A 6,790-nucleotide genomic window follows, 5' to 3' on the forward strand; every position below is an offset into this window, starting at 1 on the left:
ACATTTGTTTCTCTGAAAGAAACATTTCTTTCCTCTGTTACCTAGTAGTAAAAATGTACCTGGGAGTTAGAAAGCTGCTACGGGCTGCTTCCTGGGGGTGGAGGCCTGGTCGAGGACAGGGCCGCGGGGACGCTAAGCCCCGAAATCATCTCAAGATAACCTCAAGATATCGAATTTGTGAGAGGTTGCAAGGACTGAGGACAGAGGAGGACTGTTTGAGGCTTCAATAAGACCTAGACAAGCTGAAGGAATGGTCGAACAAATGGTTGTTAGAGTTTAACCCCAAACAAATGTAATGTAATGAAGATAGGCGTAGGGAGCAAGAGGCCAAATACTAGGTATCATCTGGGAGATGAAATTCTTCATGAGTCAGAGAGAGAAAAAGACTTGGGGGTTGACATCACGCCAGACCTGGCCCCTGCTACCCATATCAAAAGGATAACATTAGCGGCATATGCCAGGCTGGCCAACACAAGAACGGCATTCAGAAACTTGTGTAAGGAATCATTCAGAACATTGTATACCACATATGTCAGGCCAATCCTGGAGTATGCAGCCCCAGCATGGAGTCCATATCTAGTCAAGGATAAGACCAAACTGGAAAAGGTTCAAAGGTTTGCCACCAGACTAGTACCCGAGCTGAGAGGTATGAGCTACGAGGAGAGGCTACGGGAATTCTGTCTTCACTGGAAGACAGAAGAGTTAGGGGGGGACATGATCACCACATTCAAGATTCTCAGGGGAATTGATAGGGTAGATAAAGACAGGCTATTTAACACAAGGGGCACACGCACTAGGGGACACAGGTGGAAACTGATTGCCCAAATGAGCCACAGAGATATTAAAAAAGAACTGTCAGAGTGTCAGAACTTTTTAGTGTCAGAGTGGTTGACAAATGGAATGCATTAGGAAGTGATGTGGTGGAGGCAGAATCCATACACAGTTTCAAGTGTACATATGATAGAGCCCAATAGGCTCAGGAACCTGTACACCAGTTGATTGACGGTTGAGAGGCGGGACCAAAGAGCCAGAGCTCAAACCCCGCAAACACAATTAGGTGAGTACACACACACGTTGTGTGTGTGTGAGTGAACTGTGTATCAAGTTAGCGTCAGGCAAATTGTATAGCATGTTAGTCATGCTATTCTTCTAACCCAGTTCACTTCTAACTATCACTAAATATATTTTTCTAACATCCCTGTAGTTGATTTACGTCGGTAGTTTGCTGCTATGTTCCTTTGTCGTGCTTTCGTACCTTCATTTTTTGTCTATAACACCCATTCTCCCCCTAACAATCATGTATTTCGCTATCTCGTTTCCCCTCGATTCATGGTCCCATCAAGTGTTGGGAGATGCAGTTCCCTATAGTAGCTCACCTAAAGTGAGCTACTATAGGCTCACTCGTATTAGTGCCCCCTTATCCTAACCTACCAGAGAACACAGAAAACGGGACAGTGTGTGTCAATTTCGCGAACCGCTTCCATTTTCCAGTACGACGATTTTTGCCCTTAAAGTATACGAGTATACGTCAAAATGCGACGCTCTATTACGAGGACGGGTTCGGAACCTGCGTGTACTTGTATTACGTCAAATAATACATCTCTTCATTGAGTTGCTTATACCTCCCTCACCCTTCAATTCCCCTGTGACTCGGGCCAGATTCACGAAGCAGTTACGCAAGCACCTTCGAACGTGTACATCTTTCCTCAATCTTTGACGGCTTTGGTTACATTTAATTAACAGTTTACAAGCATGAAAACTTGCCAATCAACTGTTGTTATTGTTATAAACAGCCTCCTGGTGCTTCGGAGCTCATTAACTGTTTAATCATTGTAAACAAAGCCGCCAAAGATTGAGAAAAGATGTACAGGTTGGTAAGTGCTTGCGTAACTGCTTCGTGAATCTAACCCTAGGTGTCCATCCATGAACCTTGTTGTACCTGCCTTGTAGGTTTACACATTTACAACCTTGTAGGTTGTAAATCCTTTATTTAAGGATTTACAAAGCCACTAACTAAACCTATACAGTTTTCCTCAATTATGGCGGCTTTGTTTACATTTATTAAACAGTTCCGAAGTACTACTACGAGGTGGTTGATAACAATAGTGACCATGATAACAATAGTGAACGTGATAACAATAGTGACCGTGATAACAATAGTGACCTTGATAGCAATAGTGACCTTGATAACAATAGCGACCTTGTGTTGTGACGTTTCGGAGCTCGTCAGCTTTAAGAAAGATAAAGATAGCCGCCTTGATTGTGGGGAAGATGTATAGATAACGTTGGTGGAACCAGGGGCTAGATTCACGAATCAGTTACGCAAGCACTTACGAACCTGGGGCTAGATTCACGAAGCAGTTACGCAAGCACTTACGAACATGTATATCTTTTCTCAATCTTTGGCGGCTGTGTTTACAATTAATAAACAGTTAATGAGCTCCGAAGCACCAGGAGGCTGTTGATAACGATAACAACAGTTGATTGGCAAGTTTTCATGCTTGTAAACTGTTTATTAAATGTAAACAAAGCTGTCAAAGATTGAGGAAAGATGTACACGTTCGTAAGTACTTGCGTAACGGCTTCGTGAATCTGGCCCCAGGTCTTCACGAGTCAGCCTCTCTCTTCAAGTGTTGCCCTTCCTGCAGGATCGAGCTTAAGCTCTTGTACCCTGTCTTGTGTGTATGTGTATGAGTGTGTGTATGTGTGTGAGTGTGTAAGTATGTGTATGAGTATGTAAGTATACACGTTTGCATTTGTGGCGTGATTATTAATTTTTGCAAACTGAATTTAAAACAAATATCGAGCGAAATTGCTTATTTTTGTGTATGTAAGTTTGTAAAAATATGATGATGCTTGCTAGAGCAGCGGCTTGAGTGTGAGAGACGGGGTTTATAAATGGATAGTCACACTCAACAGCAACGGTGCTTTTGCGTGCGTGCGTGTGTGTGTGTGCGTGTGTGTGTGTGTGTGTGTGTGTGTGTGTGTGTGTGTGGTAGGGAAGGGGGTAGAGGGTAGGGAGTGTGGTGGCTAGTGGGAGGAGGGGGGGGGGGTGTCATCTCCATTTACCCTTACCCCCCCCCCCCTCCCTTGCCCCTTCCCTTGGCGACCTTGTCCTCTCTCTCTCTCTCTCTCTCTCTCTCTCTCTCTCTCTCTCTCTCTCTCTCTCTCTCTCTCTCTCTCTCTCTCTCTCTCTCTCTCTCTCTCTCTCTCTCTCTCTCTCTCTCCTTCCTTCCTAATGTATATTCCACATTTCCGAAACTTTTCCCTTCACCTGCACCTCTCCATCTTCTCTATTCCACCTCATATCCAAACAAAAGAACCTTGGCAAACGAGACCAAACTTAACTTAGCTACCAAACACACATCTTGTCAGCAAAGTAGACAATGCTCCTTCTATCATTACTCTATACTTCACATTACCAACATTTCTCCTTCGCGTGCACCTTTCCATCATCTTTACTGATGAACAAAATCGCTTTTCGCATCCGGCCATAGTGTAATAATGTAACATAGTATAAGAATGTAACTATCAGATTGTTGACCAAACCAAACACTAGAAAGTGAAGGGACGACGACGTTTCGGTCCGTCCTGGACCATTCTCAAGTCGAATGTCACATTCGACTTGAGAATGGTCCAGGACGGACCGAAAGGTCGTCGTCCCTTCACTTTCTAGTGTGTGGTTTGGTTAACATACTTCAGCCACGTTATTCTGACTCCTCACCTGCATTGGAGGGGATTTTGGGGTCCCCTTGCATTGCAGTTTTCATATTCTTTTGTCCTTCCCTCCTCCTTTTGTGTTTTGCTTTGGTTAATTAGATATTTAAAGGTTGCAAGTTATACATTTGTGAATACAATGAATGATTAAAAGTTGGATCTCCTCTGCTTCAAGACAGGAACCGAGGACACAGCAGACATTCCCCCTCTGGATCGCCACACTGAGGCGCTGAAACCGAAACCTGGCAGCTCTTGGGGTCTAATTTGGTGGTGACAACGAGCCGGGAACCCAATTCTTTGAGAAACCTCAATGCACTCCTTCCCCAGGGGCTGAGCGTCTCAGATGCTATGAGAACAAAGATGTATTGACTGTCCAGTTGCCTGTACTTGTTGGATTTTGTTGTTTCCCTGTGGTTGGCTGCACCACATGCTTGGTCACCACCGAGGTGTCCATAGGTGCCAACGAGAGTGGATACACATGTGTATCCAGCAGCTGTTTATACCCATGAAAGAAGGTATACCCTCTTTCATGTGTATCCAGCAGCTGTGTATACCCATGAAAGAAGGTATACCCTCTTTCATGTGTATCCAGCAGCTGTGTATACCCATGAAAGAAGGTATACCCTCTTTCAGGGGTATATTGTGACGCCATCAGGGCGAAGTGCGGGTTTGTCCATGTTTTGTCCCGGTAGGATGCGAGGTACTCCCTGCTGGCACTGAGCTGTGGCGAGGCTCCTCTTGATGATGTCATTAACTTCACTGTGCCTTGCATGCCAGCCCTTGGCACTGTTACAGTGCAACCCATGCAGTCTATATTGGTCTGCTATTACCCTGTTACAAATGCATTTGCATTCAGAGGGAATAAGATCACCAAAAAGAGGACAACTGCTACAGAGAGGGGTCTCAGGATTTAGACGTATGCCTGAACAAATCCACAAGGGCCGTGACGAGGATTCGAACCTGCGTCCGAGAGAATCCCAGCCGCTGCCTTAATCGCTCGAGTTTGGTTCGAATCCTCGTCACGGCCCTTGTGGATTTGTTCATTTGATGCATCACGCAATTGTGATTTCTGTGTCTAGACGTATGGCTGGTGTATGTTGTTGTTGTTGTTTAAGATTCGCTACCTGGAACAAAGTTCCAAGTAGCACGGGCTATGGTGACCCCGTAGTGATATTGCCTGTTGTAGACATCGGGGATGTGAAAAGAAAGTCCCTTGCATTGGGGGGCACAGAGTGCTCTGAGGCAGGCTTTCTCCTTATCTGATGTTGCAGCGTTGAGCATGGCTATTTTTATTCAGCTATTTTTACCACTACTGGGATATCCCAGCTGGACTGTTTGTTGGATGTCAGTTACAAACTGGTAGTGCAAGGGGCATCCCGGTGATTTGGACATTGACCTGCCTCCTCTCTAACATTCAGAATATTATACACCACGACGATGTAACTCAAATATCTCATCAAACTCGTTATTGGCCAAGAAAATCAAGGCAACAGTTGAATTCACAACTTTGAAAAACAATGGAAGAGTTCTAAATAATACATTTTGCACAAAAAATAAATCCAGACTCTTTATCCTTGACAACCGTGATATCCAACATACGGATGTAGGCAGAATACTGGGACTCGGAATCCACGTAAAGGAGAGAATAAACAAAGCAAATAGCCTTAGAAAAACTGAGAACATTCCGTAGCCTTAACACTGAAAGTACTTCTACAATGAATCTCAAATATCCCCCAGTACGACTAAATGCCTCAAACAAAACCAGCAGGTCAAAACTACAAGCAGTGCCAAAGTAAGATGCTAAGAAGATCTGTAAAACACCGTCCACCTTATGGCCAGACAATCCAGCAGGTCCATGAACTCGTGGTCATACAACCGCTAAACATCAGACCACAACAGCAAGCCATCAGGGTGTGGAACATGGTCCAAATGTTAGAAGACCCAATGCTAAAAAAAGACTTATTACATGATGAGACGCCCCATCCCAACAGCTGCTGGCACTGTTCTATAGACACACTACGCCCTACAATACATAATTCAGTGACGAAATACACACCTTTCCCTACCGCTTGTACTTGTACCGTGCTAATTGTTCTCTCTCTCTCTTCCCTACCGCCTGTACTTAGCAGTAAAATAGGTACCTGGGTGTTAGTCAGCTGTCACGGGCTGCTTCCTGGGGGTGGAGGCCTGGTCGAGGACCGGGCCCGCAGGGACACTAAAAAGCCCCGAAATCATCTCAAGATAACCTCAAGATAACCGCCAACAGCTTCCCCCCCAAAAAAAAGGTAATCGTACTGACTATTTCCCCCTCTCTCCCTCCATCACTCTCTCCTCCACTTCCTCCCTTGCTGCCTCCAGCACCCTAGCACCTAGTTCTTTTAAAACATCTACCTCCATAACATTTAAGCATCATTATCGTCACCTTCCTACTTTCTGCTTCTTCCATCCTTCTCTATTGCATCTTCTTTCTTCTCCACCTCATTATCTCTCCCTCCTCTACTTTCCCAAGCTGTGACCTTCACCCTCATTCCCTTCCTCCCCCCCCCCTCCCCCCCACCCCGGCTTGTAAAAAAAAAAAAAACTTGCTGTACAACTTCATCTCAAAGCTTCTAATATATACGAAAACTATTTTAGTTTGATCCCCGCAACCTCCGACTCTCTCTCTCTCTCTCTCTCTCTCTCTCTCTCTCTCTCTCTCTCTCTCTCTCTCTCTCTCTCTCTCTCTCTCTCTCTCTCTCTGCCTTCCTCCCTCTCTCCCCTCACCACCTCCTCCGAACGCCCCCCCCCCTCCCACCGGCAAACATAGACCACATGTAGTTTGGTGTTCAACGCCACAGAGAAGAGGGTGTCATTGGAGCCATCCCCAGGGGCCGACTATCACTGCCGCTCTTGTTCCAGCATCATCTTGAATTCACGGAAAAAAAAAATATCCCCAGTGGCGCCTTGACCAGCAAACACCCCTTCCATCTCCCCCACAGCACGTCAGTAAGTGGGTGACCAAACCACACACACACCACAAGATGATGAGGGGACGTTTCGGTCCGTTCTGCACCGTTATCAAGTCGATTGTGGG

The sequence above is a fragment of the Procambarus clarkii genome, chromosome 86 (genome assembly GCF_040958095.1).
Source record: "Procambarus clarkii isolate CNS0578487 chromosome 86, FALCON_Pclarkii_2.0, whole genome shotgun sequence".
Classification (NCBI taxonomy): Eukaryota; Metazoa; Arthropoda; class Malacostraca; order Decapoda; family Cambaridae; genus Procambarus; species Procambarus clarkii.